The sequence below is a fragment of the Oncorhynchus mykiss genome, chromosome 11 (genome assembly GCF_057628025.1).
Source record: "Oncorhynchus mykiss isolate SJ-2025 chromosome 11, ASM5762802v1, whole genome shotgun sequence".
NCBI lineage: Eukaryota > Metazoa > Chordata > Actinopteri > Salmoniformes > Salmonidae > Oncorhynchus > Oncorhynchus mykiss.
In genome coordinates this window covers 72,546,804-72,573,615 of record NC_143032.1, presented here as the reverse complement: position 1 = coordinate 72,573,615, position 26,812 = coordinate 72,546,804, and the positions used below count along the sequence as shown (strand labels likewise).

The window sequence follows — 26,812 nt, the reverse complement described above, 5'->3', positions numbered from 1 at the left end:
CCCAAACCATGATGCTGCCACCACCATGTTTGACAGTGGGGATGGTGTGTTCAGGGTGATGAGCTGTGTTGCTTTTACGCCAAACATAACGTTTTGCATTGTTGCCAAAAAGTTCAATTTTGGTTTCATCTGACCAGAGCACCTTCTTCCACATGTTTGGTGTGTCTCCCAGGTGGCTTGTGGCAAACTTTAAACAACACTTTTTATGGATATCTTTAAGAAATGGCTTTCTTCTTGCCACTCTTCCATAAAGGCCAGATTTGTGCAATATACGACTGATTGTTGTCCTATGGACAGAGTCTCCCACCTCAGCTGTAGATCTCTGCAGTTCATCCAGAGTGATCATGGGCCTCTTGGCTGCATCTTTGATCAGTCTTCTCCTTGTATGAGCTGAAAGTTTAGAGGGGCGGCCAGGTCTTGGTAGATTTGCAGTGGTCTGATACTCCTTCCATTTCAATATTATCGCCTGCACAGTGATCCTTGGGATGTTTAAAGCTTGGGAAATCTTTTTGTATCCAAATTCGGCTTTAAACTTCTTCACAACAGTATCTCGGACCTGCCTGGTGTGTTCCTTGTTCTTCATGATGCTCTCTGCGCTTTTAACGGACCTCTGAGACTATCACAGTGCAGGTGCATTTATACGGAGACTTGATTACACACAGGTGGATTGTATTTATCATCATTAGTCATTTAGGTCAAAATTGGATCATTCAGAGATCCTCACTGAACTTCTGGAAAGAGTTTGCTGCACTGAAAGTAAAGGGGCTGAATAATTTTGCACGCCCAATTTTTCAGTTTTTGATTTTTTAAAAAAAAGTTTGAAATATCCAATAAATGTTGTTCTACTTCATGATTGTGTCCCACTTGTTGTTGATTCTTCACAAAAAAATACAGTTTTATATCTTTATGTTTGAGGCCTGAAATGTGGCAAAAGGTCGCAAAGTTCAAGGGGGCCGAATACTTTCGCAAGGCACTGTATATACAGTACCAGTCAAAAGTTTGGACACACCTACTCATTCAAGGGTTTTTCTTAATTTTTACTATTTTCTACATTGTAGAATAATAGTGTATACATTAAAACTCGGAAATAATACATATGGAATCATGTAGTAACCAACAAAGTGCTAAACAAATACAAATACAAACAAATAATATCAAATCTATTTTATATTTGAGATTCTTCACAGTAGCTACCCTTTGCCTTGATAACAGCTTGGCACACTCTTTGGCATTCTCTCAACAAGCTTAATGAGAAATGCTTTTCTTGAAGGAGTTCCCACATATGTGAACACTTGTTGGCTGCTTTTCCTTCTCTCTGCAGTACCAAACATCTTCTTCATGGTGGCCACACAACATGACAACAACATGGTAGCAGCACAACATGGTCACAGCACAAAACATGGTACAAACAATATTGGGCACAGACAACAGCACAAAGGGCAAGAAGGTAGAGATATATCACGCAAAGCAGGCACAACTGTCAGTAAGAGTGTCCATGATTGAGTCTTTGAATGAGATTGAGATAAAAGATTGAGATAAAACTGTCCAGTTTGAGTGTTTGTTGCAGCTTGTTCCAGTCACTGGCTGCAGTGAGCTGAAAAGACAAGTGACCCAGGAATGTGTGTGCTTTGGGGACCTGGCAGAACGGCTGTTGTATGTGGAGGATGAGGGCTGCAGTAGATATCTCAGATAGGGGGTAGTGAGGCCTAAGAGGGTTTTATAAATAAGCATCAACCAGTGGGTCTTGCGACGGGTATACAGAAATTACCAGTTTACAGAGGAGTGTAGAGGGCAGTGATGTGTTCCATAAGGAGCATTGGTGGAAAATCTGATGGCCAAATGGTAAAGAACATCTAGCCTCTCGAGAGCACCCTTACCTGCCAATTTCTAAATTATGTATCCGTAATCTAACATGGGTAGGATGGTCATCTGAATCAGGGTTAGTTTAGCAGCTAGTGTGAAAGAGGAGTGATTACAATAGAGGAGACCGAGTCTAGATTTAACTTTAGCCTGCAGCTTTGATATCTGCTGAGAGAGGGACAGTCTACCGAGGTAGCAATCACACCTATGGGGAGAGGGGCATTCTTCTTACCAAACCACATTATCTTTGATTTGGGGGTGTTCAGAATACGGTTTAGGGTAAAGAAAGCTTGTTGGACACTAAGAAAGCTTTGTTGTTGAGCATTTAACATAAAATCTAGGAGGGGCCAGCTGAGTATAAGACTGTATCATCTGCATATACATGGATGAGAGAGCTTCCTACTGCCTGAGCTATGTTGTTGATGTAAATTGAGAATAGCGTGGGGTCTAGGAGCCTTGGGGTACTCCCTTGGTGACAGGCAGTGGCTGCGACAGCAGATTTTCTGACTTTATTCACTGCACTCTTTGAGAGATGTAGTTAGCAAACCAGGCAACAACAAAAAACAAGAAACACCAATACTCCTTAGCCGGCCCACTAGAATGGAATGTTCTACCCTATCGAAAGCTTTGGCCAAGTCAATAAAAATAGCAGCACATCTGACCCAGATGGTTTTTTGGGTTCAAGTTTCAGGAGCTCCATTAGCACCTTGGACTCAGTGACTGCCTGTAGGGAGAAACTTTGTAGCGGGGCAGGGGAAAAAGAGGGAGAAGCATCGGGGATAGTCGAATTAGAAGGGGTGGGAGATGAGGAAATGTTGAACGGGCAAGGAGGCATGGCTGAGTCAAATAGGAATCCTGACTTAATGAAGTAATGATTAAAGTGCTCAGCCATGTGCTTCTTGTCAGTAACAACTACATCATCAACATTAAGGGACATGGGCAGCTGTGAGGAGGAGGGTTTATTCCCCAGGTCTTTAAGGAGAAGTATATCTTTAATTCCATGCATAACACTTGTATTTTCATCAACATTTATGATGACTATTTCTGTAAATTGATGTGGCTCTGCAAAATCGGATGTTTTGGAAGCAAAACATTACTGAACATAACTCGCCAATGTAAACTGAGATTTTTGGATATAAATATGAACTTTATCGAACAAAACATACATGTATTGTGTAACATGAACTCTTATGAGTGCCATCTGATGAAGATCATCAAAGGTTAGTGATTAATTTTATCTCTATTTCTGCTTTTTGTGACTACTCCCTTTGTCTGGAAAAATTGCTGTGTTTTTATGTGACTAGGCACTGACCTAACATAATCACATGGTATGCTTTCGTCGTAAAGCCATTTTGAAATCGGACACTGTGTTGGGATTAACAACAAGTTTAAATTATGTATAATACTTGTATGGTTGAGGAATTTTTACTATGAGGTTTCTGTTGTTTGAATTTGGCGCCCTGCACTTTCACTGGCTGTTGTCAAATCGATCCCGTTAACGGGATTTCAGCCGTAAGAATTAATAAAGCTCAGTTCCAGCTTCTTTTGACAAAGTAGATACGAAAATGATGATAATAATAATATAACCAACCAGGTGAATAGGTGAAATGATTTGCTGTATTCCTAAACAAAAGCACTACTGCATGAACAATTGCGAAGGATTAATTGTATAAATACATATTCATGGAAATATATTCATAACAATATATAAGAACAGTCATTTGTTGATTGTATCAGACACTGTATTGTGCCCTTACATATGAATCAATGTCGTCTACTCTTTATGCTTTGGGTCCACAGTCAGCACAAAGCTTCAGGGCTTTGCGTGAGCAAGCACAGGATACAAATCGCTTGCACTGCACACACTGCCGACTTGACGTTGTGTCTTATTTTTCCTGAGTGCGATATGTGGTGCTTGGGGAAGAGGGAGAACAGGACCTGCTGCCTTGGCGGCCAGCTTGGTGGCTGTAGCTTCTTTCTTGGCATTCACATGGTTCTGACATGCCAGATCCAGTGGGATGCATGGTGCTGAAGATGCAAACACTTATTTATTTTGCACCTGTACACCGTGAGTGTTGATTTACAACTCTCCATCACTGATGTGGAGTACAGCTCCACTGGTACATTGTTTTGTGCAAAAGGGGGACAGCTCCTGCCTTTGTTTGTTCACTGCAACGCATCAATACAGGATTAAGATTGAATTTTACTACACCAACTCTGACGCTCGTCGGATATGGCAGGGCTTGAAAACTATTACGGACTACAAAGGGAAACCCAGATGCGAGCTTCTCAGTGACATGAGCCTACCAGACAAAATAATGCCTTTTATGCTCGCTTCGAGGCAAGCAACACGATCTCGGTAACCGATGTGAGCAAGACTTTTAAAACCTTTTTTGGGTAGGTGAGATGCTACCGTCCCACCTGGCTAACATCCTGTGAATTTGCAGAGCACAAAATTAAAATTACAAAAATTGTGATGTTAAAAATACAAGAAAATACAAGGGTCTAACATAATTTAAAAGCTTAACTTCTTGTTAATCCAGCCGCTTTGTCAGATTTCAAAAAGGCTTTACGGCGAAAGCACACCATTCCAATATCTGAGGACAGCGCCCCGCGCACAAAAGCATCACATACATTTTCCAACCAAGCAGAGGTGTCACAAAAGTCAGAAATAGTGATAAAATAAATCACTTACCTTTTGAAGATCTTCATCTCGTTGTAATCACAATAGTCCCAGCTATATAACAAATGGTAATTTTGTTCGATAAAGTCCAAAGAATTCAGTTTAGTTGGCGCGCTTGACTCCACCGGTTTCCCTCATTCAACATGCATACAAATCAATCCCGTAAGTTGCCAATAAACCTTATCCAAACAAGTCAAACAACATTTCTAATCAATCCTCAGGTACCCTAATATGTAAATAAACGATCAAATTTAAGGCGGAGAATAGCATGTTCATTACAGAAAATAAATAACGATGCGCGCGCGGATGTGAACACTACAGCCAAAATGGGAGCCACTTACAAAAACTAAAAATTCTACCTCATTTTTCAAAAACAAGCCTAAAACTCTTTCTATAGACTAATGACCTTTAGTGGAAGCCCTAGGAACTGCAATCTGGGAGGTATTCCTTTTTATATTCCCATAGAGAGCCATTATAATCAGTGGTGAGCTCAACAACAACAAAAAATTCCGGATGGATTCTCCTCGGGTGTTTGTCTGCCATATTAGTTCTGTTAAACTCATAGACATTATTTTAACAGTTTTAGAAACTTTAGAGTGTTTCCTATCCAATACTACCAATTATATGCATATCCTTCTGGGCCTGAGTAACAGGTAGTTTACTTTGGGAACCTCATTCATCCAAACTTCCGAATACTACCACGAAGAAGTTAAACAGGTCAACATTCACAAAGTAGCAGGGCTAGACGGATTACGAGGACATGTTCTCAAAGCATGCGCGGACAAAGTGTCTTCACTGACATTTTCAACCTTTCCTTGACCAAGTCTGTTATGCCTACATGTTTCAAGCAGACTGTAACCTGCCTAAATGATTACCGCCCTGTAGCACTTGAGTCGGGTGCCACGAAAGGCTGGTCATAGCTCACATCAACAACATCCTCCTGGATACCTAGACCCACTCCAATTTGCATACCGCACCAACAGATCCGCAGATGATGCAATCTCAATCGCACTCCACGCTGCCCTTTCCCATCTGTACAAAAGGAACACCTATGGGAGAATGCTGTTCATTGACTACAGCTTAGTGTTCAACACCATAGTGCCCACGAAGCTCATCACTAAGCTAAGGACCCTGGGACTAAACACCTCCCTCTGCAACTTGATCCTGGACTTCCCGATGGGCCGCCCCCAGGTGGTAAGGGTAGGCAACAACGCATCTGCCACACTGATCCTCAACACTGGGACCCTACAGGGGTGTGTAGTTAGTCCCCTCCTGTACTCCCTGTTCACCCACGACTGCATGGCCAAACATGACTCCAACACCATCATTAAGTTTGCTGATGACACAGCAGTGGTAGGCCTGATCACCGACAACGATGAGACAGCCTATAGGGAGGAGGTCAGAGAACTGGCAGTGTGGTGCCAGGACAACAACCTCACCCTCAATGTGAGCAAGACAAAGGAGCTGATCGTGGACTACAGGAAAAGGCGGGCCGAACATGCCTCCAATAACATCAAATTGTGTCTGGTTGAGAGTTGGTGTCCACATCACCAACAAACTATCATGGTCCAAACACACCAAGACAGTCGTGAAGAGGGCACGACGAAACCTTTTCCCCCTCAGGAGACTGAAAAGATTTGGCATGGGTCCCCAGATCTTCAAACATTTCTTCCACTGTACCATTGAGAGCATTCTGATCGGTTGCATCACCGCCTTGTATGTCAACTGCTCGTCATCTGACCGTAAGGCACTACAGAGGGTAGTGTGTACAGCCTAGTGCATCACTGGGGTCAAGCTTCCTGCCATCTGGGACATACTGTAAATAATAAGCGTGTCAGAGGAAAGCCCATAAAATTCTCAAGACTCCAGTCAACCAAGTCACTGTTTCCTCTGCTACCGCACGTCAAGTGGTACCGGTGAGTCAAGTCTAGGACCTAAAGGCTCTTGAACAGCTTCTACTCCCAAGCCATAAGGCTGCTGCTACTCACTGTTTATTAGCTATGCATAGTCACTTGTATTTGGCGCATGTGAAAAATAAAGTTTGATTTGATTTGTACCGAGCAGGCTAGGTTTCTTTGCAATTAACTTGTCTGGGAAATTGATGTGAAGACGTTGTCCGTGGTCACATTCCTGCCTTTGCCCATGTAAGTCACCACAGTCTCTCAACCACTGGCCTGGTTTCATATTTCCCCTGATATGGAAAGCCCTTGAGCAAGAACTTGGTTTCGACATCGGCAGCTAACCAAAACTTAACTGAAGTCACATGCACCATTATCAGTTTCTGTCTGGTTTCTAGCAGTCATTTTACGTTTATTATGTTACTAGTTTTTGCTTATAGTAGCCAGGGCAATGCTGCTGCGTGAGTGGTCATGTGCTGAATGGATGGACAGCATGGATATTTTTGGAAAAACTGAAATTTGGATAAAGAGCTGCACCTCGTAGAAGAGAATGATATCAACAGCAAGGTGCGCGGTCAAATGATGTGCTGCTGATAAATAGTCATAACACAAACTTATCACTGCATTATTGTCTTTCTTAATTAAAACCAATCTCTTCACCCTTCTCATCATTCAGTTAGGCCTAATTTAAATTGAATTGTGAATTAAGGTGCACGTTTATCGCCCATTCATCCATTTGTCATTCATTCAGTGAGGAGAGAGAGACCCAATAGCGCCTGACTGGGTACCAATGTCCTACAGCACATTGTCCTGGCAGGTTAAGTTAGGAATATATGTGAAAAAAAAACTTTTAAAAAGGCTCTTAATACTTTTCTGTTTTAGATTTCAAAATTCTAACAAATGAGCAGGGTAAAATACAAACACTTAGGAAAAGTCAGAAGGAGCAGGACATTGCTTTTTGGGGGGCATATTTAACCCTTCTCTGTCCAGCTTTACATCTGTCTTTCATCAGGTTCTCTCTCTCTCTCTCTCTCTCTCTCTTTCTCTCTCTCTCTCTCTCTCGCTCTCTTTTGAGCAGACGGTGCTCTCATAATCAGTTGCGTACCGCAAGGTCTGAGCAGTTGTATAGCTAATCTCATGCTATTCTACACATTTTGCAATGAAACGGAGATAATTTTGAATGTTTAAAGCTAATTTCCTGCAATTCTACACATTGCCTTGGAGCAGAGAGAAAAAATTTGCAGTTTTAAAGCTAATCTCATGCTATTCTACACATATTGCCATGGGGCAAAGAGAGGAATGTGAACCCCCAAGGGGCCCCAACCTCCCTAAAATATAAATATAGTTTTATAGATTTTTGAGAGACCATGGGTCCCCCCTGCCTTGTGGTGGCTGCATGGGTTTGTGGTACGCCAATGCTCACCATACTACCTATATGCATTTACTCACTGTGCCTCTCTCAGGAAGGAGTACAAACATACAGACACACACACAGTAAGATGATATATCCTGGGAGCAGACACAGTGGTGCATTTCCAGACGGTGCTGCCGTGTCTATAGAAACCAGTGCTACAGTCACCAACCACTTCCATCATCTTTAAATCACCATCTGCTTTTTACAAACACTGCTCTTGAACACTCAACAGATGCCAGGGAAGTTAGCTCTGCCTGTAGTTGTGTCTTTGTGCCAAGCTAAGCTGTGGCATAGTAGTGGATTTGAAGGCTTTGTTAATTTTTCATGTTGGGTGACAGTCTTATACACTGAGTGTACAAAACATTAGGAACAACTGCTCGGTCCATGACATGACTAGGTTAATCCAGGTGAAAGCTATGATCCCTTATTGATGTCACTTGTTAAATCCACTTCAATCAGTGTAGATGAAGGGGAGGAGACAGGTTAAAGAAGGAATTTTAACACTTAAGACAATTGAGACATGGATATTGTATGTATGCCATTCAGAGGGTGATTCAGCTGTGAGATCGGGGCACCACCAGTACAGAGCTTGCTCAGGAATGGCAGCAGGCAGGTGTGGAATGGCAGCGCACAATGAGGCAAAGACTTTTGGAGGATGGCCTGGTGTCAAGAAGGGCAGCAAAGAAGACACTTCTCTCCAGGAAAAACATCAGGGACAGACTGATATTCTGCAAAAGATACAGGGATTGGACTGCTGAGGACTGGGGTAAAGTAATTTTCTCTGATGAATCCCCTTTCCGATTGTTTGGGGCATACTGGAAAAAAGCTTGTCCGGAGAAGACAAGGTGAGCGCTACCATCAGTCTTGTGTCATGCCAACAGTAAAGCATCCTGAGACCATTAGTTTGTGGGGTTGCTTCTCAGCCAAGGGAGTGGGCTCACTCACAATTTTGCCTAAGAACACAGCCATAAATAAATAATTGTATCAGCAAATCCTCCGAGAGCAACTTCTCCCAACCATCCAGGAACAGTTTGGTGACGAACAATGCCTTTTCCAGCATGATGGAGCACCTTGCCATAAGGCAAAAGTGATAACTAAGTGGCTCGGGGAATAAAACATCAATATTTTGGGTCCATGGCCAGGAAACGCCCCAGACCTTAATCCCATTGAGAACCTGTGGTCAAACCTCAAGAGGCGGATGGACAAACAAAAACCCACAAATTCTGACAAACTCCAAGCATTGATTATGCAAGAATGGCTGCCATCAGTCAGGATGTGGCCCAGAAGTTAATTGACAGCATTGCAGGGTGGATTGCGGAGGTCTTAAAAAGAAGGGTCAACACTACAAATATTGGCTCTTTGCATCAACCTCATGTAATTGTCAATAAAAGCCTTTGACACTTATGAAATGCTTGTAATTATACTTCAGTATTCCATAGTAACATCTGACAAAAATATCTAAAGACACTGAAGCAGCAAACGTTGTGGAAATTAATATTTGTGCCATTCTCAAAACTTTTGTCCACGACTGTACACTTTAACTTGAATAAAAACAAATTTCTGTCAAAATTAGAAACCTGTAATATCTGAAGATGTAGCTCGGCAGACTATCTTTCACGTATACGGCATGAATGGACGCCTCTCCCTGTCACGTATGCCATGGTTGCTCTTAGTTTGAAGATGTAATCCGGAGACAGGTGTTTTCTCCATCTCCTTAGCTATCATAATCTAATTCCACTGATTTCAATTCTCGATCCTCCAGCAAGTGGAGAGCAACACTTATGTACACAACATTTGGTAGGAGATGGGAGGTGCATAGGCTGGACACAGCCAGAGTATGTCAGCTTTAAATCAATGATATGGCCTCACCCATGAACACATAACTGACACACATTTGTTTTGGCTCTCTCTTCAAGTGTTATAGGCAGTAGCCTATATCAAAAGCCTGCACACACACACACACACACACACACACACACACACACACACACACACACACAGATTGCGGTGTGGTTTGTGAACTGTGAAAGGGGTTAGGTTTTATGAAAGTGGTGACATTATAACATCCTGACACAGCTCCGTGGCAAACAGCTCTGAAGGTCAGTGTGTGTGTGTGTCTGTGTGTGTGTGTGTGTGTGTATGTGTGTCTCTGTGTGTGTGTTCTGTAGTTGTCACTCTGCTCTGTCTTTCCCTCTTTTCTCTTTTTATCCACTCCAACACATTCTCTCTCTCCCTGTATCTCTACCTCCTGCCCTCTGACTCTCTCAGCATCACCTCAATACCTCATTCTGTTCCTCTTTACTTCCCCTCGAGAGAGCGAGAGAGAGTGAGAGAGCCAGTGAGAGCCAGAGAATGAGCTAAGTGAGAGAGAGAACGAGCTGAGAGAGCGAGAGAATGAGCTGAGAGAGCGAGAGAACGAGCTGAAAGAGAGAACGAGCTGAGAGAGTGAGAGAAAACGAGCTGAGAGAGAGAATGAGAATCCGAGCTGAGAGTGAGAGAGAACGAGCTGAGAGAGCGAGAGAACGAGCTGAGAGAGAGAACGAGCTGAGAGAGTGAGAGAAAATGAGCGGAGAAAATGAGCTGAGAGAGAGAGAATCCGAGCTGAGAGTGAGAGAGGACGAGCTGAGAAAGAGAGAGAGAAAACGAGCTGAGAGAGAGAGAGAGACAGAGAGAGAGATAACAAGCTGAGCAAAAGAGAGGGAGACAAGCTGAGAAAGAGAGAGAGAGAGAACGAGGTGAAAGAGAGAGAGAACAGCTGAGAGCGAGAGAGAACAGCTGAGAGCGAGAGAGAACGAGCTGAGAGCGAGAGAGAGCGAGAGAGAGCGAGAGAGAGAGCGAGAGAGAGAGCGAGAGAGAGAGAGAGAGAGAGAGAGAGAGAGGTGAAAGAGAGAGAGAACAGCTGAGAGCGAGAGAGAACAGCTGAGAGAACGAGAGAACGAGCTGAGAGCAAGAGAGAGAGAGAGAGAGAGAGAGAGAGAGAGAGAGAGAGAGAGAGAACAAGCTGAGAGACAAGGCAAGAAGGTGTGTTCCTGTGTGTAAGATGGGCTCTCAGAGCAGGTGGGCTACAGGTGGAAAGAAAGACAAAAGGAGAGGGGGGAGGTGAGGTAAAGAGAGGGGTGAGGAACTGATGACATTACATTATAACAGTATGTGTCAGCAACCAGACCTGTGTAGGTAACTGATGACATTACATTATTACAGTATGTGTCAGCAACCAGACCTGTGTAGGTAACTGATGACATTACATTATAACAGTATGTGTCAGCAACCAGACCTGTGTAGGTAACTGATGACATTACATTATTACAGTATGTGTCAGCAACCAGACCTGTGTAGGTAACTGATGACATTACATTATAACAGTATGTGTCAGCAACCAGACCTGTGTAGGTAACTGATGACATTACATTATTACAGTATGTGTCAGCAACCAGACCTGTGTAGGTAACTGATGACATTACATTATTACAGTATGTGTCAGCTACCAGACCTGTGTAGGTAACTGATGACATTACATTATTACAGTATGTGTCAGCAACCAGACCTGTGTAGGTATAATTTGAATGAGAACAGTCCTCTTTATAAAGCCTTTCACAGTTTCAAGTCAGAATAAGAGGTTCCATATTTCTCAAATGTCAAATTTCGATGTTGTTCCAAATGTCAAATTTCGAAGTTGTTCCAAATGTCAAATTTCAAAGTTTTAAAGGTTAAGTTAAGGCATTAACTATGAATGTTTAAGGTTAGGGTTAAGTTTAGGCATTATCTCTGAATTCGTAAGGTTAGGCATTAATTCAGAATGGTTAAGGTAAGGGTTAACATTTGTGATAGGCTTTAAAAACAACAACTTTTTATCGCTGGATTCAAACATGAAACCTTTTTAACCCAAGGCAGATGTGAACATCCACTCTAGCACTCACTGCTGCCCCTAGTGGCCTTTTCCACGTCATCTCCTGTTGTTCTCAGACATGGATGGACGTCAAATACAACGTGTAACACGGTTGACCTGCCAATCATAAACACTGCATTCATCTCTCTATCTTACCTGTCTCGAGTTGTTCAGGTCTTGTTTTAAAATATTTTTACACATTCACATTCCTTTTCACCACTCATCTAAAACTCAAGACACATCTGGCCACACAGTTAGTTGAATGTTACTGATAGTCCGTAGAGCGTCTACAGATGAACCATGTACGGACTATCTAAATAAATTGTTACCACACATCTATCTCAGCTAGAAACATGTTTGGACTAGTTACTTAAGTAAACTAACTGAGGTTGAAACGCTTTATAGTTGATGATGCCTTAAATTGGTCATTCCCAATTCAGTTCTGGTGAAACAGTGTCAACAGTGATCGAGAGACCAGGATGAGTTTACAATGACACATACTCAAATATATACAGACATACATACAAAGTACACACATGCACACAGGGGCTTGAGCTCCCTTAATTGTTGGAAGCTGTTGGTTGGGCTCTCTGTTTTTCTCCTGCAAATAGCCTGGACCTTTCATACTACTGTATGTGTGTGTGTCCTGGGACAACCTTAAGATTACGCTGACTCTCCTCCTCCATGTGTGATATGGGCAAATCGATATGCAACAGAAGTCTAATACCTTAATCCACAATACTCTCACAGGCAAAAAGCCTCCATCAGATTATAAAGCAGGAGACAATGTCTCTCTCTGTGTCTCTCTCTCTCTCTCTCTCTCTCTCTCTATCTCTCTCTCTCTCTCTCTCTCTCTCTCTCTCTCTCTCTCTCTATGCAATCACCATCGCATTGCACACTGCCCTATCCCATCCAGACAAGAGGAATACCTATGTAAGAATGCTGTTCGTCGACAACAGCTCAGCCTTTAACACCATAGTACCCTCTGAGCTCATCACTAAGCTTGGGCCATGGGTCTGCACCCCATCCTGTGCAACTGGGTCCAGGACTTCTTGAAGGGCTGACTGCAGGTGGTGAAGGTAGGCAACAACACCTCTGCCATGCTGATCCTCAACACGGGGGCCCCACAGGGGTGTGTGGTCAGCCCCCTCCTGTATTCCCTGTTCACCCACGACTGCTTGGCCACGCACGTCTCCAATTTAATCATCAAGTTTGCTAATGACACAACAGTGGTAGGCCTGATTACCAACAACTACGAAACAGCCTACAGGGAGGTGAGGGCCCTGGCAGAGTGGTGCCAGGAAAATAACCTCTCCCTCAATGTCAGCAAAATGAAGGAGCTGATTGTGGACTTCAGGAGACAGCAGAGAGAGCACACCACCATCACATCATCGGGGCTGGAGAGGGTGAAAAGCATCAAATTCCCTCATGTGCCTCTTCAATCTCAGGAGGCTGAAGACACTCGGCTTGGCCCTAAGACCCTCAAGAATTTATACAGATGTACCATTGACAGCTTCCTATCAGGCTGTATCACCGCCTGGTACAGCAATTGCACCATCCGCAACCGCAGGGCTCTACAGAGGGTGATGCTGCCATCCCAACACATCATCGGGGGCACACTGCCTGCCCTCCAGGACATCTACAGCACCCGGTGTCACAGGAAGGCCAAAAATATCATCAAGGACAACAACCACCCGAGTCCAACCACCCATCTAGAAGGCAGAGGCAGTACAGGTGCATCAAACCTGGGACCGAGAGACTGAGAAACGGCTTCTATCTCCAGGCCATCAGACTGTTAATTGTAACCACTAGCCGGCCTCCGCCCAGTACCCTGCCCTGAACATTTTCTATTCATATACTGTCCATACTGTCTATACACACCATTATATACACTGCTCAAAAAATAAAGGGAACACTAAAATAACACATCCTAGATCTGAATTAATGAAATATTCTTATTAAATACTTTTTTCTTTACATAGTTGAATGTGCTGACAACAAAATCACACAAAAATGATCAATGGAAATCAAATTTATCAACCCATGGAGGTCTAGATTTGGAGTCACACTCAAAATTAAAGTGGAAAACCACACTACAGGCTGATCCAACTTTGATATAATGTCCTTAAAACAAGTCAAAATGAGGCTCAGTAGTGTGTGTGGCCTCCACGTGCCTGTATGACCTCCCTACAATGCCTGGGCATGCTCTCAATGAGGTGGCGGATGGTCTCCTGAGGGATCACTACCACTAGAGTGAAAGCACCGCCAGCATTCAAAAGTGACGAAAACATCAGCCAGGAAGCATAGGAACTGAGAAGTGGTCTGTGGTCCCCACCTGCAGAACCACTCCTTTATTGGGGGTGTCTTGCTAATTGCCTATAATTTCCACCTGTTGTCTATTCCATTTGCACAACAGCATGTGACATTTATTGTCAATCAGTGTTGCTTCCTAAGTGGACAGTTTGATTTCACAGAAGTGTGATTGACTTGGAGTTACATTGTGTTGTTTACGTGTTCCCTTTATTTGTTTGAGCAGTGTACATATACAGTATATGTATTTATATTCCAGACTCTGACATTGCTCATTCTGATCTTTCTTAATTTCTGCGTGTACTTTTTGCATTGTTATGTATTACTGCAATGGTGGAGCTAGAAGCAGAAGCATTTCACTGCACCTGCGATAACATCTGCAAAATATGTGTATGCGACCATTTGATATCTGTCGCTCTCTCTACACAGTATATATCTCTGTCCTTCTCTCTCTATCCCCATATATATTTTTTCTCTCCCCCATCCTCTCTCTCTACATCCCCTCATCTTTGAGTAGAGCAAAATAAAGCCGAGAGCTGACGTTTTTGTCGTTAAACTGTTTGTTATTGTAAAACATACATGTTCCCATGCCCAACGATACAGGATATGTCAATCAACACCAGCTGGAGATAAAACTGGGCACACACACACTGTTGACTTAGATGATGAGCTTTATATAGGGAAATACTACATCTTAAAACTTCCTTCAGTACTTCCTTCATCAATATATATATATACCCTAACAGCACATCCCCTTTGTACAAGTGACAGCTGCCAAGTCCCAGACCTAAACCCCCTAAATGAAGGAGAGGGAGAAGTGAGAGGGAGAAGTGAGAGGGAGAAGTGAGAGGGAGAAGTGAGAGGGAGAAGTGAGAGGGAGAAGTGAGAGGGAGAGAGAGAGAGAGAGAGAGAGAGAGAGAGAGAGAGAGAGAGAGAGAATCCATTAGCAGCCTTTCTTGCTATTCTCTGACGTCCAGTATATTATACATGCCTGCACACCTGCTGCGATCCAGGAGTACCGTCTAGAAATGAGAAACACATGTCCTCAGTAGAACTCAGTGTGTGTTTGTGTGTGCGCAAAAGACCCCAGCAAAGGTAATATGGTAACCCTATGTGTCTAATTCTACCCTCTCCCTGTCAATCAGTAGGGCAGTTAAACAGCAGGGAATGTAGCTGGCTCTCACATCATAAATGGCCCTGTCACATTGGGGAAAGTTTCCAAAGCATTGTGGGAATGTTTCACCGGCTCTGCCTTGTGTTGTACACTTGTTTCTCTCGTCTATATCGAGGGATGGAGGGAGGAAATGAAGTCATCCTCTACGCTCTTTGAAAAAAAGGGTTGCTGAAGGGTTGTTCAGTTGTCCCCATAGGAGAACCCTTTTGGGTTATAGGAGAACCCTTTTGGGTTATAGGTATAACCCTTTTGGGTTATAGGTATAACCCTTTTGGGTTATAAGAGAACCCTTTTGGGTTATAGGTATAACCCTTTTGGGTTATATGTATAACCCTTTTGGGTTATAGGAGAACCCTTTTGGGTTATAGGTATAACCCTTTTTGGTTATAGGTATAACCCTTTTGGGTTATAGGAGAACCCTTTTGGGTTATAGGTATAACCCTTTTGGGTTATAGGTATAACCCTTTTGGGTTATAGGAGAACCCTTTTGGGTTATAGGTATAACCCTTTTGGGTTATAGGAGAACCCTTTTTGGTTATAGGAGAACCCTTTTTGGTTATAGGAGAACCCTTTTTGGTTATAGGTATAACCCTTTTTGGTTATAGGTATAACCCTTTTTGGTTATAGGTATAACCCTTTTGGGTTATAGGTATAACCCTTTTGGGTTATAGGAGAACCCTTTTTGGTTATAGGTATAACCCTTTTTGGTTATAGGTATAACCCTTTTGGGTTATAGGTATAACCCTTTTGGGTTATAGGTATAACCCTTTTGGGTTATAAGAGAACCCTTTTGGGTTATAGGTATAACCCTTTTGGGTTATATGTATAACCCTTTTGGGTTATAGGAGAACCCTTTTGGGTTATAGGTATAACCCTTTTTGGTTATAGGTATAACCCTTTTGGGTTATAGGAGAACCCTTTTGGGTTATAGGTATAACCCTTTTGGGTTATAGGTATAACCCTTTTGGGTTATAGGAGAACCCTTTTGGGTTATAGGTATAACCCTTTTGGGTTATAGGAGAACCCTTTTTGGTTATAGGAGAACCCTTTTTGGTTATAGGAGAACCCTTTTTGGTTATAGGTATAACCCTTTTTGGTTATAGGTATAACCCTTTTTGGTTATAGGTATAACCCTTTTGGGTTATAGGTATAACCCTTTTGGGTTATAGGAGAACCCTTTTTGGTTATAGGTATAACCCTTTTTGGTTATAGGTATAACCCTTTTGGGTTATAGGTATAACCCTTTTGGGTTATAGGTATAACCCTTTTGGGTTATAGGTATAACCCTTTTGGGTTATAGGAGAACCCTTTTTGGTTATAGGTATAACCCTTTTGGGTTATAGGTATAACCCTTTTTGGTTATAGGTATAACCCTTTTTGGTTATAGGTATAACCCTTTTTGGTTATAGGAGAACCCTTTTGGGTTATAGGAGAACCCTTTTGGGTTATAGGTATAACCCTTTTTGGTTATAGGTATAACCCTTTTTGGTTATAGGTATAACCCTTTTTGGTTATAGGAGAACCCTTTTGGGTTATAGGTATAACCCTTTTTGGTTATAGGTATAACCCTTTTTGGTTATAGGTATAACCCTTTTTGGTTATAGGAGAACCCTTTTGGGTTATAGGTATAACCCTTGTTGGTTATAGGAGAACCATTTTTGGTTATAGGTATAACCCTTTTTGGTTATAGGTATAACCCTTTTTTGTTATAGGAGAACCCTTTTGGGTTATAGGAGAACCCTTTTTGGTTATAGGAGGACCCTTTTTGGTTATAGGAGAACCCTTTTTGGTTATAGGAGAACCCTTTTTGGTTATAGGTATAACCCTTTTTGGTTATAGGTATAACCTTTTTGGGTTATAGGAGAACCCTTTTTGGTTATAGGTATAACCCTTTTTGGTTATAGGAGAACCCTTTTTGGTTATAGGAGAACCCTTTTTGGTTATAGGAGAACCCTTTTTGGTTATAGGAGAACCCTTTTGGGTTATAGGAGAACCCTTTTTGGTTATAGGTATAACCCTTTTGGGTTATAGGGAGAACCCTTTTGGGTTATAGGGAGAACCCTTTTGGGTTATAGGAGAACCCTTTTTGGTTATAGGTATAACCCTTTTGGGTTATAGGTATAACCCTTTTTGGTTATAGGTATAACCCTTTTTGGTTATAGGAGAACCCTTTTGGGTTATAGGAGAACCCTTTTTGGTTATAGGTATAACCCTTTTGGGTTATAGGGGAACCCTTTTTGGTTATAGGAGAACCCTTTTTGGTTATAGGAGAACCCTTTTTGGTTATAGGTATAACCCTTTTTGGTTATAGGTATAACCCTTTTTGGTTATAGGTATAACCCTTTTGGGTTATAGGTATAACCCTTTTGGGTTATAGGAGAACCCTTTTTGGTTATAGGTATAACCCTTTTTGGTTATAGGTATAACCCTTTTGGGTTATAGGTATAACCCTTTTGGGTTATAGGTATAACCCTTTTGGGTTATAGGAGAACCCTTTTTGGTTATAGGTATAACCCTTTTTGGTTATAGGTATAACCCTTTTTGGTTATAGGTATAACCCTTTTTGGTTATAGGTATAACCCTTTTTGGTTATAGGAGAACCCTTTTGGGTTATAGGAGAACCCTTTTGGGTTATAGGTATAACCCTTTTTGGTTATAGGTATAACCCTTTTTGGTTATAGGAGAACCCTTTTGGGTTATAGGTATAACCCTTTTTGGTTATAGGTATAACCCTTTTTGGTTATAGGTATAACCCTTTTTGGTTATAGGAGAACCCTTTTGGGTTATAGGTATAACCCTTGTTGGTTATAGGAGAACCATTTTGGGTTATAGGTATAACCCTTTTTGGTTATAGGTATAACCCTTTTTTGTTATAGGAGAACCCTTTTGGGTTATAGGAGAACCCTTTTTGGTTATAGGAGGACCCTTTTTGGTTATAGGAGAACCCTTTTTGGTTATAGGAGAACCCTTTTTGGTTATAGGTATAACCCTTTTTGGTTATAGGTATAACCTTTTTGGGTTATAGGAGAACCCTTTTTGGTTATAGGTATAACCCTTTTTGGTTATAGGAGAACCCTTTTTGGTTATAGGAGAACCCTTTTTGGTTATAGGAGAACCCTTTTTGGTTATAGGAGAACCCTTTTGGGTTATAGGAGAACCCTTTTTGGTTATAGGTATAACCCTTTTGGGTTATAGGGAGAACCCTTTTGGGTTATAGGGAGAACCCTTTTGGGTTATAGGAGAACCCTTTTTGGTTATAGGTATAACCCTTTTGGGTTATAGGTATAACCCTTTTTGGTTATAGGTATAACCCTTTTTGGTTATAGGAGAACCCTTTTGGGTTATAGGAGAACCCTTTTTGGTTATAGGTATAACCCTTTTTGGTTATAGGAGAACCCTTTTGGGTTATAGGAGAACCCTTTTTGGTTATAGGTATAACCCTTTTTGGTTATAGGAGAACCCTTTTTGGTTATAGGGAGAACCCTTTTTTGTTATAGGTATAACCCTTTTTGGTTATAGGTATAACCCTTTTGGGTTATAGGAGAACCCTTTTGGGTTATAGGAGAACCCTTTTTGGTTATAGGTATAACCCTTTTGGGTTATAGGAGAACCCTTTTTGGTTATAGGTATAACCCTTTTGGGTTATAGGTATAACCCTTTTGGGTTATAGGTATAACCCTTTTTGGTTATAGGAGAACCCTTTTTGGTTATAGGTATAACCCTTTTGGGTTATAGGAGAACCCTTTTGGGTTATAGGAGAACCCTTTTTGGTTATATGTATAACCCTTTTGGGTTATAGGAGAACCCTTTTTGGTTATAGTTATAACCCTTTTGGGTTATAGGTATAACCCTTTTGGGTTATAGGTATAACCCTTTTTGGTTATAGGTATAACCCTTTTTGGTTATAGGTATAACCCTTTTGGGTTATAGGTATATCCCTTTTGGGTTATAGGGAGAACCCTTTTTGGTTATAGGGAGAACCCTTTTGGGTTATAGGTATAACCCTTTTGGGTTGCATGTTGAACCCCTAACCAAAAAGAGTTATGCAAATGGTTTACTATGAGGACAGCCGTGGAACCCTTTTAGGTTCTAGATAGCACCTTGTTTTTCATCCTTATCAAAGTCACATCCAAATCCATGTGGGCTTCATGGTTAATGCTATTTAAGGGAAATAATTCTGCCAATGCATTTGACAGTGAAACAGCTTATTCGACTGTCTTTCCTCTTAACACTACACCTCCTTTTCCCCTCTCTTTCATTCTACCTACAAAACCAACTCTCCCGCCAGAATTAGCCAACTACTCTAACTCCTGTTGCCTAATGTGTGTGCTGTAGCCGGGGTCAGAGAAAGTTCAGCTGCCCTCGGCTAAACACATTCACTGTCGATTCAGATCAACAGGTCGTCCTTTGCTCTATGTTGTATGATACACACACACACACACACACACACACACACACACACACACACACACACACACACACACACACACACACACAGGGGCTGAAACAAATGAATCTGTCAGCTCTGTGTACCCGCCAGTGGCTGGAGCACTTATCTGTGTTTCTGTGTGTGTATAATATGCATGTGTACCTGTACATGTACAAGTGTGTTTATGTGTTTGTGTATATTTGAGTGGCCTTTGAATATCCTTGACATGCATACGGTAATATGCATTGATAAATGCTACATTTTCAGGAAGCAAAGTTTGGGACTACTGTGTGAGTCTGTCGGTATAATACAATATAACTATGAATAAAAAAGAGAGAGAGGGAGGGATAGAGAAGGAGGTGAGAGGGAGGAAGAGAGGAGGAGGGAGGGAGGCATGGGGCTGGTGGAGAAGAAGGATGTAATGAAAAGCTATTCTCCCTTTTCATTGCACAGGTGGGATAGCCTCTCTCATTCTCTCTCTCACATTCTCTCTGGCCCTTCCATTGTATGATTTCACTTTCAATAAATATATCTTCCTTTTATCTTAAAGTGGTTGGTTTGAATCTCTCACTTTCTCTCACTCCTACCCTCTCTCTTTCTCTCCTTCTCTCCTTCCTTACTCTCTCTCTCTTCCTCATTCCCACTCTCTTTTTCTCCCTCCTTCCCTCTCTTTTTCTTCCTCCTTCCCTCTCTCTTTCTCCCACTCCTTCCCTCTCTCTTTCTCCCTCCTTCTCTCTCTTTCTCCCACTCCTTCCCTCTCGCTTTTTCTCATTCCTTCCCTCTCTTTTTGTCGTCCTCGCTCTATCTATCCAGCGGCTGGAGCTCAGCTGAGCTCTTGAGCAGAGGCTGATGGGAGTTCATTTGGGTGAGGTGTGTGTGTGTCAATGGACTGTGTAATTGAAATGGAAATAAGCCAATCAGGGACTGGTGTCACGGTACCTTACCCTGCATGCACCTTACTGTTTCAGCTCTCCCAACTCTCAGAGAGTGTTTGTGTGTTTATAGGAAGTGGCTAGGATGGTTTTCGGCCCTGCCGAGGGGGATTTTTAATCAGCTGGTAATAAAATGTCTAAACACCACACACACACACACACACACACACACAAAGCCAGGGTGATTACGAGCGCATTTCCTCCCCAGCACTGTGTGGTTATCTGGATCTCTCTGGTAACAGCTGTAGCATAACAAATACATGTCATTATATTGGTTTGACAATTAGCCTGTCATCCACAGCTGGTTTAATTACCCTGCTAAATGATCAGGGCATCAAGGACTGGTCAGGTTTTCTACTTTACCAGTGGAGTGTGTGTGTGTGGTTGGATAAAAGTGGTAGGATTGACTTTCTCTCGATCTCTCACTCCTACCTGTGTGTGTGTGTGTGTGTGTGTGTGTGTGTGTCACTCAACAGGGAGGTATTTTTCTTGGAGTGTGTCTCTCTTCTACTGCCGGATCAATTTGGTAGAGAAGATGTCAAAGTCACACACACACACACACACACACACACGCACACACACGCAGGTAGGAGTGAGAGATCGAGAGAGAGTCAATCCAACCACTTTAAGAAAAAAGGAAGATATATTTATTGAAAGTGAAATCATACAGTGGAAGGGCCAGAGAGAATGTGAGAGAGGGAGAAAGAAAGAGAGGCTATCCCACCTGTGTAATGAAAAGGGAAAATAGCTTTTCACTACATTCTCCTCCACCAGCCCCATGCTTACCTCTGTCCCTCCCACCTCCTTTATTCATCCCTCCCTCCTTTGTTTTGATTACATGTCCATTCTGTAGTGTTCAATGGTTTCATTTTGATGGTGAATTCCAGCATTGTTTAAAAAAATGCACGGTCATTATTATTGATAAACAAAGACCATAAAAAACATGAACAATCTTTTTGTTCTACCTGTAACCTTTTATGTGGCAGATTTGGACAATGATAAACGCCTACATTTTAACAGTATAACTCTACAGTAACGTGCTATACATGATGTCAGAGCTCTGGCTCTGCACTTCACAGTGCTGTATGGGTTTTAACTGACAGACGTTCTGAACTTGAGCACCTCGCACAAAAAATAAGTTGCCCACATCCCTCCTTCTGATTGGGCAACTTTTGCAAATGAGCGAGGGAAATCCTGTAAATTAAGAAGACTCAATGTATTTTTGATCGCTTTGTTAGATGTACAATTACCAGATGACATGGTGTCATACCCTGGGTTGTTCTGAACAGAATGAGCCTGTTAGATGTACAGTTACCAGGTGACATGTGTCATATCCTGGGTTGTTCTGAACAGAATGAGCCTATGTTTGTCCATTGTGAATCAAATTAGCGCTGCACACACTTCTGAATAGACTCATGACTCCTTTCTATGCGCACCCAAATTATTTTTCCCTGAATTGCATTGTGAAAGCCCAACACTGTAATGTCATATTTTATAACTTGGCTAGTCATGTCGGCAATAGAACAGGCTTTTCAAACAACAACAGCAATTGTGTGAAGATGGGGATGCAGCGTTGTGTTGCAAACAAAACAACTACAAGTTTGCTTGTTCCACTTCCTCAACCGAGAGCTAGGAGAGCTCAAAAAAGCACCTTATAGTTGAAGACTCTTGATTGTGGCCACTTGGAGACACCAGTTAGTCCTCTCAGTCAGACCCTTGTCATTTGTTTTGTCTTATATTGCACCTACCCCACATTTTCCAGGTATATTATTATCATCTACTGAATGCATCCAGAGTGTTCTCAGGTGCATTTCGTCATCAACAAAGTTGGTGAAAATTACAGTAAAGGTAAAATACACATAAAATCAACAGTGTAATGTTTGGATTCAGTCTTGTGCCAGGTAAACCATTGTGTTTTCACCTTTGTTCTAATCATTTTCACATAATCTCAAAACGGTTCCCTTTCAATTACCACCATGGTTGTGAATATGCTTTTAATATTTATTCTGTAAGAAACATTTCAATTTAGCCATATTCATGCAGTCCAATTCCCACGCGTGTAAAGGGTTAATCAGCCCTTTAGAGAAGATATTTGATGTTTTACTCCCTGGTACACATCGGTACAACAATCTGTCTCTAAGATGTTGAACTAGTAGGCTTTGTGTAGATTGACTTTGGCTGACGACATAAACCCACACCTGCCTGGCTTTGTAATGTGTGGCACTATCAGCACATTTAGCCTTCCCCAAACCATAGCCCCAACCAATCGGAATTAATATCTGAACTTAACCCTTTGAGTTGTTTCTGTTTTATTAACCCTGTAACCACGTGGAATTAACCCTGTAACCACGTGGAATTAACCCTGTAACTACGTGGAATTAATCCTGTAACCACGTGGAATTAATCCTGTAACCACGTGGAATTAATCCTGTAACCACGTGGAATTAATCCTGTAACCACGTGGAATTAACCCTGTAACCACGTGGAATTAACCCTGTAACCACGTGGAATTAACCCTGTAAACACGTGGAATTAACCCTGTAACCACGTGGAATTAACCCTGTAACCACATGGAATTAATCCTGAAACCACGTGGAATTAACCCTGTAACCATGTGTAATTAATCCTGTAACCACATGGATTTAACCCTGTAACCACGTGGAATTAACCGTGTAACCACACAGAATTAACCCTGTAACCACGTGGAATTAACCCTGTAACCACATGGAATTAGCCCTGTAACCACATGGAATTAGCCCTGTAACCACATGGAATTAACCCTGTAACCACATGGAATTAACCCTGTAACCACGTGGAATTAACCCTGTAACCACGTAGAATTAACCCTGTAACCACGTGGAATTAACCCTGTAACCACGCGGAATGAACCCTGTAACCACGCGGAATGAACCCTGTAACCACGTGGAATTAACAGTGTACCCACGTGGAATTAACAGTGTATCCACGTGGAATTAACCGTGTAACCACATGGAACTAACCCTGTAACCATGTGGAATTAATATGTCAAAAATAGATGTTCATCCATAATAAAGTTGAATTTCAAAGGGAAACTATGAGATCCACAAACCCACGCACACATGCACAAACGCACACACACAGACACACACACACGCACGCACACACACTCTCACACACACACACACACACACACACACACACACACAGGAAGTAGTCTGGGGGTGAAGGGAAACCATAATGTGTACACACAAACAAACCCATGTACACACACAGCAGAGAGGCTGAGCAGAGGAAATGTGTGTTGTGAGAGGATGTGATTATTAAGTCAGTGACATTTAAGCCAGAGGAGATGTTTTACTCTGCCTGTGGGTTGCAATGACATGTTTTAAATGAGATGTTACACATGAGATGCTGCCGGAAAGGTAATCAGTTTCACTCAGCTATTTATTCTGAATGAGTAAACACAGGAAAGCAGCATTAGACGCTAGCATAAACATCACACAACCGTACATACACACATGTTACATATCGCAAACACACACACACACACACACACACACCGAACAGATGGTGTCAGTCACTGAGTCTTCAAGCTAGCCCACTCTCCAATATTAACATTGTGTTAGTGAAGGCTTACAAATAGAACGTGATACTCCACAAAGAGAGATGGACAATCAAAGGCAATTCTCACCCCCTCCCTGTCCACAAACAACTGGGGAGGAATGAAGTGTGTGTGTGTGTGTGTGTGTGTGTGTGTGTGTGTGTGTGTGTGTGTGTGTGTGTGTGTGTGTGTGTGTGTGTGTGTGTGTGTGTGTGTGTGTGTGTGTGTGTGTGTGTGTGTGTGTGCGCGTGTGTGTGTATTGTCCCCATCAGAGTGTGATTAATAATGCGCCCAGACCACCTTTATCATCGTAACATCAAAGGCAGTCTGCTTTCCTTGGCTGCAGAGCCAACTCTGTCAGAGTGAGGAGAGAATGTTGGAGGAGGGAGGGAGGGGAGAAGGAGAGAGAGGGTGGAAGGAGAGAAGGGAGGAGAGAGGGAGGGAGAGAGGTAAAGTTAAAAAAGAAGAGAGATGAGGGGAAAGAGAGAGAGAGAGAGAGAGAGTTTGTGTGGGGAGGGGAGAAGAGAAATTTGAAAAAGGAGAGATGAGGAGTATGGATGAAGTGTAGATGAGAGGAAGGGCAGTGTGTTAAGTGCTGTCTAAGTCCCATGTACAAGGCAGAGAGGTTTTCAATTAAAAATTGACCTCTTCTCAGGTCCAGACATAGCAAAGGTTAGGTAGAGAATGAAAGTCTCTTTTCAGGGTTGAGATAGGGTCAGCAACCTGAAGTTAGAGTCAGCTTTCCCCAGATCCACCCCTCTGCCAACTGCTCTAACGACATTCACACTAATTCCTCTGAGGCATGGTCAGACAGTTGTTAGTAGACAAATCAAAGAGGAATTCGGACCTGAGCCACAGTGTGTGTGTGTGTGTGCGTGTGTAGTTGTATGTGCATGTGCGTGTGTGTCCAGGGTTGGGTATTAACGGATTACAAACTGTAATCTGTTACGTTACCAAATAAAAAATTGTAATCAGATTACAGATACTTTTGAAAAACTAGATGATAACTTCTTGGATTACTTTGAAATTCAGAAAGATTGTTTTCGAAAGAATACTTAATGACACCTTTCTGTTTTCTCAATGACATTGAATTCAGCATTGAAAAAAGGTGCAAGTTTAAGTTTGTTCTGCCTGAGTGAGGCTGACCACATCAGAGACCACTATGATGACACACAAATGTGTTTGATGGATCGCTGGAAAAGAGCAGGAATAGGCTTTTGTAGCCTACCGTCCAGCGCATGTTTTCCAGTGATATAACTGCTGTCGGCATCAAAGATTATATGACCAACTGGAGTAAACGCTTGGAGGTAAGGAAGACGGGGGCGTTGTAGTCTATGGGCCTATTATTGATATCTGCATAGCAATGATATGCATCACACTGCTGCTCTCTCAAATATATGGTTGTGGATGACTGATCACAAATGTATAGGTATTATACCCCAAAAATGATTGAATTTCAGAAGTGTAGGCTAAACTTTCACCAACAAAAATGTAAACAATAGGCCTATCCGTAGTATGTATTATAGAATTCAATTCTTTCACATTAAGCAAATAGCACTTTTCGGTAGAATACGAAGCATGCCATTCCATTAGAGCAGCATTTATATTTCAACCATGTTTTGAAACAATGAGCCCAATCAGCTCTCCATGACAACAACCCAAACAACATAGCAGACTAATATGTCCTTTGTTTTGGGGTTATATTGAGGTAAAACAAATAGACTAATATACAGTATATTTCCATACTATTGGCCTATTCTTGATGTTCAAGGGGTATTTACCTAATTGGAAAGAAATGTGAAATGTGTCAGACGTTGTTTTTTAATGTACATATATAGCCCAATAATTGCGTTATCTCTATTGGAAGTAGAAAGCAATGGGTCAGAAGCATACATAACACATTAAGTAAAATGCAACATCCATTGATGGCCAGCTATGTGAGCTCTAACATTGATTTATCTGGCAGGAGTTCAATTGGTAATATACATTTTTGTCTTCTTCCAATGCCACTTAAGCAACCGCAAAGTAACTAAAAGTAATCAGATTACTGAGTTTGTGGTAATCCAAAAGTTACGTTACTGATTACAATTTTGGACAGGTAACTAACTATTAACTGTAACATATTACATTTAGAAAGTAACCTACCCAACTCTGTGTGTGTCTGTTTGTGTCTGTGTATGTGTGTGCCTGTGCGTGTGTGTGTGTGTGTATGTTCAGATGAGGGAATTAGAACATCATGACCCTGTGTAGTATGTTGTGGATCAGTGGAGTTATTAACATGCCTCTATGCACATCCTTCTGGGGGAAAACACACGCTGTATTTTGGTATCGTTTGACATTTACAGCCTCAACTATCTCACACCTCCCTGTGGACTCTGGAACCCTCTGATGTCTGAACTCTTCTCTGAGTTTTCAAAATGCTAGAAGTAAATAAGGAAAAAGTACTTTTTCGCAGTGCTTTCTGGCATCCAGAAGAGATATATTTTGTCCAAGTTGGATTCTTTAGTGTGTGATACATTATGTTGTAGAGAAGTGGCGTGCATAAATTTCCTGGGATGGATTTATAGACAAACCTCCTCGTTTACTAAAGCCAAATGTTAAGAACGATTGCTTGCACATTTCTGAGGGGTATCTGAAGAATGTTGA

At 41.9% G+C, this 26,812-nt stretch overlaps 1 protein-coding gene across 3 annotated transcripts in view; it reads left to right on the top strand.

The window, feature by feature from the left end:
* LOC110536342 (ephrin-A5-like) overlaps nt 1-26,812 on the top strand; it is a 197,516-nt gene that overhangs the window by 129,108 nt on the left and 41,596 nt on the right. The gene's annotated exons all lie outside the window — the stretch shown is intronic.